This window comes from Ambystoma mexicanum, chromosome 7p (genome assembly GCF_040938575.1).
Source record: "Ambystoma mexicanum isolate Mex_15411 chromosome 7p, UKY_AmexF1_1, whole genome shotgun sequence".
Classification (NCBI taxonomy): domain Eukaryota; kingdom Metazoa; phylum Chordata; class Amphibia; order Caudata; family Ambystomatidae; genus Ambystoma; species Ambystoma mexicanum.
Genome location: NC_090939.1, coordinates 370,323,340 through 370,337,918, shown reverse-complemented (window position 1 = coordinate 370,337,918; position 14,579 = coordinate 370,323,340).

The window sequence follows — 14,579 nt, the reverse complement described above, 5'->3', positions numbered from 1 at the left end:
TAAAACCAAAATGAATATATATAGAGCTTTACAATGAGCTCTAAAACACAAAAACTTTGCAGTCAACTTCGCATGTAGAGATAAACCCTATCTGGGGCCTTTTCGTTTGCACATAGAATGCCATCTCTCCCTCTAAAAAGCCTGTCAAAAACGGTAATGGTGTTCTAAAAGAAAAGCTCCAGGCTAACATTATTCATTTCTGCTTGCTTAAAGCAATCTTCACTATACCTATTGTAAGGAACTCATGGTGACAAAAGTAAATACAGACACACGTGTTCACATTTCAAGGGTGTTTATTGAACTAATTATGCAGGGTGGAAAAACGCCTAAGCTAAACCTAAATCTACGATGCGAGCAAGCGTAAACCATCAAATGAAAATAAAGCAGTCCTTGTGGCGTCGAGTCAAAATCAAAGTCCCATACTAAGAAAAACCTATTGAAAATTCCTTACGCTAAATACAAAAGAGTATGGGATAGTTTTTAAGGAAAGAAAGAAATATTCTCAAATATCAAGTCAGGATGCGGTAGGTAGCTCATATCTCCCTTGCCCATGTTTTGTGCACAGGGCAAAATGGGAGCTTGGAGCACAGCACACACTCAAGCTTTCCCAGCACAAGTGAACAGTTCCAATGACAACAATCGGAACCGTCGATGGCCAAGTCTTGTTCCTCTTGAAAGTATCTTGTCTTCGAGGGCCTGATGTAGCCAATAAACAAACAAACACAAAGTTCTTTTCCACAGTTCACGTTGGGTGATGGCTTCACCCCTGGCTCCCCCTATCCTGGTGCTGACCCCTTCTTCAATTGTATTTCACAAGACCCAATAACAGTTCCTTCTCTTAATGGGTTTTGGGTGATGACTTCACCCCTGGATCGCCCTCTTTTGGACTCGTACTTGTCCTGACTGTTGGCGTCCCTCCGCCGGGTTCACTGTGGCTCTAAACAAATCTTCTGCTATCGTTCTCATGCAAAGTCTTTCAACAGTTTGCTGCAAACCTCCCTTTCTCGGGTTCAAGTGACCAGGGTGATAATGGCTCACCCGTGGGACCCCTCTTCTGGGCGCTGATCCCTCTCAATAATATCTTTTTAAACAGTTCTGATGGACATCCCTCAGCCGTATTTCCCTTTGTCATCACACTGTTTCTCTGGACTTTAGACTTTGCCCCCTTCTCATTAGAACCCCTCTTTTGGGTTCACTCTTGGCAACTACATCTTCGTATTTACTTTTCTTGTTCATGGGATTCACTTCCCTTACCCTCTCAGGTTTGTAGATCAAAGTTTTTCGATTGTACGGGCTTTTGCTAGACCTCCTTTATGACTACTTTGACCTCTCTTGGCAGCTCTCCTCCGGGCTTCTGGTTTCTGTAGTTTTAATCCGGCATTAATCGACCAGAGTGTCTCGAATTAACACCCACATGGTGTCGGTTCCCTCTGCAGCTGGTCTCCCCTTAACAGTTTTTAAAGTTCTTTGGACTGAGTTCGATTTGACACTTTTCGACTTTCATTCACCACAGCCCGGCTCTTATCGGCTCTCCCCTCGACTCACCCGCTGTGATGAACAACTTGGCTTTCTTTGTAACTGGAGTCGAGTCCGGTACTACAGTAGCGGGAGTTTCCCTTGCTCTTGATTATCAGCATCAACACGCTCAGTGTACCATTGACATCTGTTGCAAGACACTTGTGCTATTGTTTCTCGTACTGTGCTCTCCTGCTCTACCTTTTATCCCTGTGGGGAAAAGGAAGGCAGTCAGGTGTGCGATTTAAGTCAATTGCCCGACTTTGCCTGACCCTCGTGTCAGGACACATCAGATAAACAGTTTTATTATAAGTCAGGTGTTTTCTATATCGTGGAAAAGTATTGGTGTCTGAAAAGGGGAGAGGTAGAGTTTCTACACGTTCTGGTGGTAGGATGGGGATAAGGTGTTATCAAGAATTATAGTCTTCCTATGGAAAAGGGCAGGGGTTGAAGTGTCAGAGTATCCTGCGGGACAGGAGAGGGAAGGTTTGTGAAATGAACGAGAATTACCGGGATGGAGAACAGAACATATGGGATTATGGGAACGATAGTGTTTTATCTGAGCCTGTTTAGAGTGCAGGAAACAATAATCAGAGGGACGTGGAGAAGAACTGTTGGAATCATTCAGGTACAAAATAGGAAAGCATGGATTCTGCGAGAGGTCGTTTCTGGGAGCAATCGGAATTGGAATCCTATGGAATTTGTTATTTACAGAGGGGTTGTTGTATTTGGGAAAAGGAGGTTAAGCATACAGGAGGGAGGTCAAGTTGGTACAGCCCATAAAAGCTTCATAGACTTCATCTTCCTCATGCCTTTCTCCGGTATAATACTGCACCTCTCCTGGGGAATCCCCCTGGAGTATAACCCCGGGCTCCCCAACCCCGGTGATCCTCCCTCGCTCGTCCACCCGCAGGGTTGGGATCTGAAAGTTCCAGCCCTTCCCTGGCCACCTGAATAAGGGATTCTCAAGGTTTTACTGGAAGAATACCCTCAGGTTTCTCACACTGTTTAAAGGATACGGCTATCAGCTTTGTCATTCTCTTTTTCTTCTTAATGTGTTCATACAGGCCCAACACTGTTTAAACCAACATTTTCATTTTTTTCTGGTTGTGTGCAATAAAAAGTGACATTTTCTTCATAAAGAGACCTATTCAAACATGGACTGTCTGTCATTTTGCAGTGTCCCTGTAGCTTTTGCTAAGCGAAATGTGCACACATTTGAAATAATGAAAAAGTTTGCACATATAGGGCCCGATTCATAGAATTAAGTGCAGGGTAGGCACAAGTGCCGTGCGCTGAGAAGGAGCGTGCATGGCTGCGCAAATAAACAATTGCGCAGCACACATATTCATGGATTAACTGAGGCATCACTAACCGTGGTGCAAGGGACATCAAGCTACGCCAGTAACGCCCCCAACATGCCCCCACGCCAAGCAAAAAGCCACCGAAATGGCCAACACGGCGCAAGCCCCTGTGTCATCCCTGGTCCAGCATACAGCCCCCCCAGGCAAATCGCATGAAAATCCGTTGCAGAAGGGGCACGTGCCTAGTTTCCATGCAATTTGGCTGGGATGTGTCCGGGGTATGCAATGAGTTTCCACACGATTTGGCTGGGGTGCGTTCGCGGTACGCAATGAGTTTCCACGCAATTTGGCTGGAGTGAACCCGGCTATGCAATGAGTTTCCTCGTGACTTGTCTGGGATGCATCCGGGCTACGCAATGAGTTTCCACGTGATTTGGCTGGGGTGCGTCCGGGGTACACGATGAATTTCCACACGACTTGTCTGGGGTGCGTCTGGGCTATGTGATCAGTTTCCACGTGATTTGGCTGGAGTGCGTCCAAGTTACGCAATCAGTTCCCACGCGATTTGGCTGGGGTGCATCCGGGTTACGCAATGAGTTTCCACGCAATGAGTTTCCATGCAATGAGTTTCCACGCGATCACTCCACCCGCGCCCCAGCCAAATCTCGTGGAAACTCAGCACGTACCCTGCGAAACATGCACAAATCCCCTGGAAGATGACCCCTCCTCACGGGACAGCCACATGCTAGCCCCATCACCTGTGATCACCCCCGCAGGCAACCCAAACCACATGAGACCCCCCATCACCCGTGATCATCCCTGCAGGCAGCCCACCCTACATGGGACCCGTCATCACCCGTGACAACCCCCGCAGGCAGCCCAGACCACATGGGACCCCCATCACCCGTGACCACCCTCGCAGGCAGCCCACACCACATGGGACCCCCATCACCCATGACCACGCCTGCAGGCAGCCCACACCACATGAGACCCCCATCACCCGTGAACACCCCACAGGTAGCCCACACCACATGGGACCCCCCAATCACCCGTGACCACTGCCACAGGCAAACCACACCACATGGGACCCCAATCACCTGTCACCACCCCCGCAGGCAGCCCACACAACATGGGACCCCCATTACCCATGACCGCCCCCACAGGCAGCCCACACCTCATGGCATCCCCCCATCAACCGTGACCACCCCAGCAGACAGCCCACACCACATGGGACCCTTCCCATCTCCCGTGACCACGCCCGCAGGCAGCCCACACCACATAGGACCCTCAGCACTCGTGATCACCCCTGCAGGCAGCCCACACCACATGGGACCCCCTCATCACCCATGACCACCCCAGGAGGCAGCCCACACCACATGGGAACCCCATCACCCATGAACACCCCAGCAGGCAGCTCGCACCACATAGACCACCCCCATCACCCGTGAACACCCCCGCAGGCAGCCCACACCACATGGGACCCCCATCACCTGTGACCACCCCCGCAGGCAGCCCACACCACATGGCACCCCCATCACCCATGACCACCACTGCAGGCAGCCCACACCACATAGCACCCCACTAACACCTGTGACGGCAACCTGCAGGCAGGCCCCGTCTCATGTTCCCCCACCAACACCTGTGACGGCAACCTGCAGGCAGGCCCCGCCTCATGTACCCCCACACCAGTGACAGCAACCTGCAGGCAGGCCCCGCCTCATGTCCCCCCACCAACACCTGTGACGGCAACCTGCAGGCAGGCCCGCCTCATGTCCTCCCACCAACACCTGTGACGGCAACCTGCAGGCATGCCCCGCCTCATGTCTTCCCTCAAACACCTGTGAAGGCAACCTGCAGGCAGGCCCCACCTCATGTACCCCCCTCCCCACAAGTGAAGGCAACCTGCAGACAGGCCCCGCCTCATGTCCCACCACCAACACCAGTGACGGCAACCTGCAGGCAGGCCTGTCTCATGTACCCCCCCACCAGTGACGGCAACCTGCAGGCAGGTCCCGCCTCATGTCCCCCCACCAACACCTGTGACGGCAACCTTCAGGCAGGCCCCGCCTCATGTCCCCCCACCAACACCTGTGATGGTAACCTGCAAGCAGGACCTTCCTCATGTCCCCCCGCCAAAACCTGTGACGGCAACCTGCAGGCAGGTCCTGTCTCATGGAACACCCCCACCCCAAAACACTGTGGACCAATATACATTAAAGCAGCACATGTGAAATCAAATGCCACCACACGCTGCACACTCCCGGTGCACCTCAACACCCATCCATTGGTCATGCTCCATAGTACATGCTCCATGGCATCGGAATCCTAAAGTCACATATGCATTCATGTGTGCACACATATGAACAACATTAGTCAACAGCAGGGATACAGAACTGAGTCAAGGAAGAGTGAAACGTGCACCAAACCATCGAGACCAGACACCACTTTGATTTCAACGGGTAAAAATATATTAAAAATATATTAAAAAATCATATTAAACCAGCATGAATTAAATAAAATAGAACATGAAAACGAAAATAAATCAGATGTTGAAAATTAAAAACTCAAACATGTGGTCAATGTCCAATAATGTAAGTCCAAATAAAAACACAAATGAAAAGAAAACCATTCCTCAATGGTGAACTAAACTTGATCCCTGAAAAATACAACTATTTACAAACAACCAGGGTCCATTGTCCCAAAACATGTCTTAAAATCTTAAAAAATACCATTAAAAAAGAACTATGTGCAAAATGTGGAGCAAAGTCCAGGAACTCCAAATATGAAACCTACACCTAAAGAACTATATACAATGGCAGCGGGCTAGTCCTCCTCCTCACCATGTTCCTTCTCAGTCTCTGCCAGGGCCTCATCGAACAATGCGTCCACTTCCACTAGGTGGGCCTCCGCTTCTCCCTCGAGGGCTTGCAGGGACTCCACCATGCTCCTCTCGAACTCCCTGCAAGTCTCCTCGAGGACCTCCGCTCGCCTTTATGCCCGATGCAGTGAATTCTCTGCCCTGGCCATGGCAAGTTGAGCCTCCTGTGCCCACTGCCGCTCTGCCCCGATCTGCTGGGCCAAACGCTGCAACATGGAAGACATCCTTGTTGTAAGGTCCACGTTTGCCTCCTGCCTGATGGCTGATACATGCCCCTCTGCTGTTGAAAGCCCAAAGTCCTGTTGCCTCCTACTCTGAGCCTGCTGCTGGCAATATGCCCGGTGCCTGCGCATCAAGGACAGCGTCCGGGATGATGACAACCCCCATCACGTGCCCTTCTCCTTGGTGCCTGCTCTTGCTCCATTGCAATAGCTCCTGTTGCTGTGGTGACCACATCTGCTGATTCCACCTCGACTCCCGACTCTGGCAGGGGTGTGATCTCCACCAGACTGGTCGCTGGGGTTGGGACAGATACACAGGGGGCCCTGCTGGTATCTGGGCCAGAAGACGGCAGGGAGAATGACTGGTGCACAGAGGAGGAAGACGAGGAGGGGGTCACATAAGTGGCCAGCCCATGTACCCTTTGCGAGACCACAAACTGTGCTAGCCAGTTCAAGAGATGACATACCTCATTGTGATGACGTGCAAGCCCCCGATTGGAAGCCTGCACCTCATCACAGATGTTGCCTGTATGCCTCGTGATACCGGCTAGCAACTGTTCCACCCAGTCCCGAATGGCTTCATCAGCAGGTATTGGTGTATCTGTTTGCTTGGATATATCTGCCACATGCGGATGGGTCCGGCCTGCGGCAGGCCCGCAGGTGCACACAGATGCAATTTCAGTCCCAGAGGCAGGAACTAGCACAGGCACCTCCACGGCGACCTGCGCTACCTCCAGCCCCTGAGTCATCACCCCCGCTGGGCTCCATGGACTGGGCTGATGTAGCCTCCTCCTCCTCCACATCCCCCATCAACCTGGATGCCTCCCCGACGTCTTCCGCAGTGTCTTGCCCCTGTGTGGGCTCATCTGTCCCTCCTACTGCTGAGGAGTCCTCCACCACCTTTGTCCTCTTGGACCTACCCTCAGCAGCTGTGGCCGGTGACTCCGACGTGGCACCAGCCTCCTCGCTTCCGGAAGATGACAGTACCTGGGAGGATGACTGGGCCTTGCGTCTATGCCTGGTGGAGGCATCCCTGCTGCCTTGCTCCACAGCGCCTTCTCTGCCCTCTTCTCCCATCATCGCTGTGGATGTGAAAGCAGAGAACACAAACATCAGGGGACTGAAAATATGTGTGTTTGGCACAATGCAAATGTACATCAGTGGCATTGTCAAAGGTCACAACCATCATCACCGTCCACTACACACGGAGAAGTGGCATTCACACACATGCACAATCATGCATGTCATGCACAAGAGACATTCACATCCATGTAGAAGGCACTGTGAGCACTTCAAAATCATGTACCTACCTCACATGCATCATGGGACTTACACATCTCATTCACACACATCACCTGACAGTCATGCAACAGCCCATGCAGCTATCACGTCAGAGTGCACATGAGGCCAATTTGGCAGCATGAGTCAATCACACATTCAAATGCCCATGTGTCATACATCCATGAGTGCTGGCCAGTCACACACTCACTTCCCTGACACATGCACATGTACACCATGCATGCCCGGGATGTTGATGAAAGCACACGTGTAACACCACTCACATGCCAGAGTACAGACACAAGCATGCAAACATGTGCATTTTGCTACATGCTTGCTCACACCACGCATTGCAAACCAAACCACATTGCTGTTACACTGTTACGCTCACCTGGACCCCACAGGGGTGTCGATCGGACCCGGACAGCTGCGGTCTCCTTCAACGTGATGCATAGTGCAGAGATGACTGTCTGGACTGGCCCGCCTAGTCTTGTCTGCTGGACCCGAAGAAGTATTTTCCTGCAAGTGGAGACAGGGATCAACCACCTGTGGGTTTTAGTGATGGCCTCCCAACTGTTCTCGCTCTCCCCCACTAATCACCTCCGATATCCCCTTAGTAACCTCACCTTATGTTCGTAAAAGATGAGCTCTCCATCCTGCGTGTCTTGCAGGGGCGCGTAGATACCAGTTGCTTCACTGGTTTGAAGGCGTTGGGAGAGTTCCGGTAAGTATTGACTCTGAAGTCCCTGGCGGGATTGGTAAGTATCAAGTTCAAAGAGTTCAATGTGCCCGACGTTCACTCTTGTCCCCTTCCTTCCTTAAGTTGCAACTGAGTTCGTGAGAAGAAGGTCTCGTAGCTGCTGCTGGCGTTCAGGTAAGAGTCTGTGTTACTGTTAATCAGCAGGCGGGAGGCGTATTTGAGGATGCACCAAATCCTTTTATTCAGAACAAAAAAAAAAAAAAAAACTTTAAATGCAGTTTTCAACACAAGCACGATTTTCGTTTTTTCAAGGAAGCACTCCTTTCACTTTCCTGAACAAGGCCTTAAATCAGGGTTGGTGCTGTGACACGGGTTAAGGCCAAATTAATGTAAAGAAAGAAAAAAAAAAACAGAAGTCTTTTAAATGTCCTTGCCTTTTATTGTGGGCTTCTTTTTCCTCCTAAGGCACTCACTAAGCCTTGCTTCAGACTTCCTATCTGAAGTTCAAAAAAAAAGATGTCCATTCCGGTAACCTTTTCTTTCCTTGGTTCCATGGGTTAAAGTAAACAGTCCATAAATCAATGCCCGTGTCGTCTAACAGCCAGCATTTATCCCGGCCAAATGGTGCTTTTCAAGTAAGCCCCTGTCAGAGGGACTCTGCGTTTTTCTGCGGCGACAGTTCGCGCATACGGACTTCTTGCATGCCTGTGGCTCTGGCAATCAGTATGCCCAGTTAAAACCTGCTGCCTCCTCCTTCCATTTCTCCTTGCATTCGCCTTCTCCCTGGATAAAGAAAGAACAGACAGCCTCTCTGAATCCACGCATGCGTTAAAAATGCTGTCCTCCCCTCCCAAGTCCAGGTGTGTTCAATCTTTCCGTGCTCTCATGAATCAACCCCACCCTTTCCTCGCTTTTCTCTCTGGGCTCTCCCACCTGACCTCCCTGGTTATTATTGGATTCCACCCGCCCTCCTGATATTCTGTCCGTTCTGAATGCCTTTCTTCTGCTGAGGTAATAAGGTAGGTGAAGGTCACTATGCATTTTGGAACTAAGTGATTTGGCAGCTTTTCTTCGTGATTCAGCATAGTGCATTGTGGGAGAAGTAGTTTTCTGACATGTAGTCTTTGTAGATTTTATTTTGGAATCTCCTGGCAGAGTGGGTTTTTTCATTATGTGCGGCATGTTTTCACCATCCATGACTGTAGGTACAGGGTGTTCCGTTAACTTTATGTTGGTGAGTGGGCTAGATGTCCCGCCACTGTTCAAATTAGGTGACTCCGGGGGTGTATCCTCACAGTTACCCAACGCTGTCCGGTAACTATTGCATGCGTTAACGTGTTGTTTTTCTCCCTCTTTGCAGATGCGGCATATGAAAATGTGGAGAGTTATGGAATAATACCGCCTGGTTAAGTCTATGGTGGTAAGAGGTTGTATTTGTTGATTCCCTTGGCTCACCTTGTTTTTTATTGTGTCCCCTAGGTGCCGGATTACGGCGAAGAAATGATGGAGACAGTGCCAGCTCGAAAGATGCTGTGAGAACTGGTGAGTATGGCGCCGTGCTGGAGCTGGCGAAGCGACGCGTGCAGGACTGATGTACTTTCCAGGTCCGGAGATGAAATGGTTCCGGAATTAGGTGAGGAATTTGAAATAAGTTAGTTTTCTAATCTTGTCCTTTTCTTCTTCTTTATTCTAGGAGCTCCAGATTCGAGGCGGGGACGTGGCAGAAGACTGGATGCTGGCTGCAGGCATGCGGGCGTGGCAGAAGACTGGATGCTGGCTGCAGGCACGGTGAGCGTCACGCTGCTGGATGCAGAATAACGCGAAGCATGTGCTGAGGTTCGGGTCTGGTTTAAATAGCCTCCAAAGTAGTTCCAGGTAAGAAGTTCCCTAGAGCCACGCCCGAGTAAAAAATAGTCCCTGTAACAAAATAGTCCCATCCAGGCCTCCTGTAGGCTTGGACTCTTTTGCAGCATGGTCTGCATCAGGTAAGTAAAGTCTATCAGCCTGGCGCCTATGGCACCAGGACTGATTTCTATGATGAGCCTGGTGCCTAAGGCGCCAGGACTGAACCCAGATAGCCCCTAGCCGGGGCTGCTGAGGTTTAAACTAATGTCTGGATGCCTGCTCCCGGAGCTGAGGGCCTTGGTCCTGATGCCCGGGGGTAGGCATCATGACAGCACTTCCCCCCAAGGCCCCTCCTAAAGTTGTTCTTCACCCTGGCCCCGGTTTGTCTGGGAAGTTCCGATGGAATCTTTTCACCAACCGAGGTGCATGAACGTGGTCGCTAGGCTCCCATGATCTTTCTTGTGGTCCGTAGCCCTTCCAATCGATCAAATAAAAACGTTTTGATTTAATCATCTTGGAGTCCAGGATATTTTTTACCTCAAATTCAGGTTCTCCATCTATCAAGATGGGGTCAGGTGGTTTGGTTAATCTTGTCCTTGGTTGAACTGGTTTTAGAAGTGAAACATGAAAGACAGGATAAATTTGCATATTAGAGGGTAATTCCAATTTGGCGGCCACCGGGTTGATAATGGCCTTAATAGTGTAAGGTCCCAAATATTTAGGATTAAAAGTCTGAGTTCCCTTCAGAGGTATATGTTTTGTAGCCAGCCAAACCTGATCCCCAATCTGGTATTGTGGAGTTTCACTTCTATGTTGATCAGCATTTGTCTTGTATTTCTCTTTTGCTTGTTTCAAATGTTCTGTGGCTTCATTAAAGGCTTGTGTAATAGTAGAGTGCAAATGACTAACTGTGGGCATTTCTAAGTGCTGAGGCGAATCGAGTTCTGAGGTTCGAGTGTGATATCCATATATGGTATAAAAAGGGCTTTGTTGGGTTCCTGAATGTACAGAGTTATTGTATGCGTACTCGAAAATCCATAAAATATCTTTCCAATTGCTTTCAGTCTGGTGTAACATGCAGCGTAGGTACTGTTCAAGGGTCTGGTTGGTCCTTTCCGTCTGACCATCGGTCTGAGGATGGTGACTTGTTGATAGCCTCACGTCGATTTGTGCCAGTTGACAACATTTCTTCCAAAAATGCGAGATAAATTGACTACCTCGGTCAGAAACCAATACGGAAGGGAATCCGTGTAATCGAACAATGTTTTCGAGGAACTCCTTGGCCAGAATCGAAGCAGAAGGTAACCCCTTTAAAGGAATAAAGTGGGCCATCTTGGAAAAAAGATCCACAATAACTAGGATGGTGTTAAATCCATTAGATGGAGGTAGATGTGTAATAAAGTCTAAAGACAAGGTGTGCCATGGTGTAGGTGGAATATCCAAAGTTTGTAAAAGGCCAGCAGGTTTTTTCTTCTGGCTTTTGTTTTGGGCACAAATGCCACAAGACATCACAAATGACTTTACATCTTTTCGCCAAGTGGGCCACCAGAACTGTCTCTTAATTTTTGCTTCAGTTTTTGCGATACCTGGGTGCCCTTTCATCAGGGTGTCATGGTAATTGGAGATGACTAGTTCTTGTATTTCCTTGTGTGGTAGAAATAGTCGTCCTTGATAGTATGGTAGGTCATTGACGACTGAGTAGTCCGGGCCTTTCTTTACCCAGTCCTGCAGGGTTGCTGGATCGAAGAGTTGTTGGATTTTTGAATTAATATCTTCTAGTGTCTGTAGAGTAGTTATGCCAAGAATTCTTTGCTCGGGAATTATTGGCACCGGTTCCGGGTTTGCATATGCTTCTCGCATCCCTATTCGGGATAAGGCATCTGCTTTGCCATTTTTGCAGCCTGGTCGATAAGTGATCATGAAATCGAATTCAGCAAAGAACAATGCCCATCGAAGTTGTCGCAATGATTGGGCTTTGGCTGTTTTTAAATACTGCAGGTTCCGGTGATCGGTGATTACGGTAATAGTATGCCTGGCACCAAGAAGATAGTGCCGCCAAGCCTTAAAGGCGGATTTGATGGCTAATAGCACTTTATCGGTAACCGCATAGTTTAACTCATGTGCTGAGAACTTTCTGGACCAAAACGCTACTGGGTGAAGTTGACCGGTTTCAGGATCCTTCTGGGACAGGACAGCTCCCATGGCTAAACTGGATGCATCAGTTTCTACTATGCATGGAAGCTCAGGGCGTGGATGCTTTAAGACAGGTGCTGATGTGAATTTCGCTTTCAGCTCTTGGAAGGCCTTTTCAGCCTCTTCGGTCCACAAGAAGCGTTTGTTTTTTCGAAACAAATGTTGTGATGGGGTGTACAACATGGGAGAAGTCCGGAATGAATCTGCGGTAGAAATTAGCAAATCCGAGCATGCTTTGTACCCCTTTGACTGAACTGGGTGATGGCCACTTGAGAATTGCATCCACCTTTCGAGAGTCCATTCAGACTCCTTTTGGAGTCAGGATAAATCCAAGAAATTCAACTTCCGTAGCATGAAAAACACATTTTTCCAATTTTGCATATAACTTGTGCTGGCGTAGTTTCTCAAGGACTGCACGCACATGCTTAACATGGTCTAATTCTGAGGAGGAGTACACTAGAATATCATCTATGTATACAACGACACAGAAGTCAATGAGTTCACAAAGGACATTGTTCATAAAATACTGGAAGGCTGCTGGTGCATTGCACAACCCGAAGGGCATCACCTGATATTCGAATAATCCGTACTTGGTGCGAAAGGCAGTCTTCCATTTGTCGCCTTTCTTGACATGTACCAGATGATATGCCCCTCGGAGATCTAACTTAGTGTAGATACAAGCATCCTTTACTTGGTCTAATAATTCGGGGATGAGAGGCAATGGGTACCGGTTTTTTACCATAATCTGATTTAATGCACGGTAATCTATGCACGTTCTAAGGTCACCTTCCTTTTTTGACACGAAGAATAAAGCTGAGGATGCAGGAGACTTGGAAGGATGAATAAAGCCATTAGCAAGGTATTGGTCCAAGTATTGCCGTAGGTGACGATTTTCAGGTTCCGTGAGGGCATAGATTCTACTGCATGGGGGTTGTGCACCGGGTAGGAGGTCGATTTGACAATCATATGATCTGTGAGGAGGTAATGTATGGGCCTGTTCTTTTTGAAAAAAATCCTGAAATTCTTGGTATTCCTGAGGTTACTGCACGATTGGGTTAACAACTGTAGCCAGGCCTTTGTTCAAAGTTTTCTTCGGGTAACAGGTGTGTGCACAATCCGGGAAGGTTATTCTCTTCTCTCGCCAATCTATACAACGATTATGTGTTTCCAACCATGGCATCCCCAGTATTATCTGGAACTGTGGGGCTTTGATTAGATCAAACACAATAGTCTCTCGATGCCCATCTTGACTCAACAGTGTCATCTCTGTAGTGGAATGAGTTACAGGCCCCGAGACAATCTCAGTTCCATCAACTGTGGTGATGACATCCAAAGTGGTCTTTTTGCAAAGAGGTAGATTCATCCTTGACACCAATTCGTGGTCCATATAGATTCCTACGGCCCGCTATCTATGTATGCCCTTACTGCGTGCATACGTGATGGCTGCCTGGGATCAAGTAGGACCATTGGGATGATCAGATGCGAGGTCTGAGTGTCCTTCTTTATGCTCGGCAAGAGGACCTCTACGCTTGTCGGGCGTGGTCGTTTCCCGAATCAGACTCTATGTGGCTTTTATCAGCAACTCCTACCACCTTCTTGGGTGGTTTTGTAGGGCAATCCCGTAGAAAATGTCCTTAGGTTCCACAGTACAGACACAACTGCATCTGTCGTCTTCTTTCTCTTTCCTTTTGAGTTAAGGGTCCTTTAACCCCCCCGATCTGCATAGGTTCAGAATCATCTGTTCCTTTGGGGGCAACGTTGGGTTTAACCAATACCCGGTTCTCGAACTTAGCTCGATCAGTCTTTCGGTTCTGAAGTCGGTGGTCTAGCTGGACCACTAAGTCTATAAATTCTGTGCAATCCTGAGGTGGGTTCACAACTTGAGCCAAGACATCTTTGAGTTCTCCCTGAAGTCCACGATGAAACAATGTAATTCGTTTTTCCTGCGGCCACCCGGTTTCCACCACCAACCTATTGAAGGTTGCAATATAGGTTAGAAGATCCTGGTTACCTTGTCGTAAGGATAAAAGTTCGTTGTCCAGGGCTTGACCCTGTGAGTGTCTGGTGAATAGTTTTTCCATGCTCCTTTGAAAACCCTAAAAATCCCGGAGAAGAGGATCATCCTGGTTGACTAATGGAATGGACCAATCCGCTGCGCTGCCACTAAAATATGACAATACAAAGGCTACTTTGGCTTGGTCATTTGGAAATGCTCTGGGTCTGCATAAAAAGTTCAAGTGGCATTGGGTCATAAACACGGCGAACCTTTTGAGGTCCCCAGCAAATCGTTCGGGTGGAGCTAACGGAATATTTCCTGGTAAAACCACTTGCACTGGATTGCTTGATGAAACGGGGGTTGAGTTTGCCCCATATCCAGGTAGGGGCGTTTGCCCAGCTTGGTTTTGCAGTAGTTGCCTAGCCAGATAATCCGTGTGCTCCTTTGAGACAATCAGTTCTCTCCTGAGGGCATTAGTCTCTTGGCGAGCGGAATGTACTTCCACCCTAAATTCCCCCAATAATTGGGCCAGTTGGTCGCTTTCCGAGGTTTCCATAACACCCGGGTGGGTATTTGTAGAGAGGCTTCGCGTTCTGTTACGCTCACCTGGACCCCACGGGGTGTCGATCAAACCTAGACAGCTGCGGTC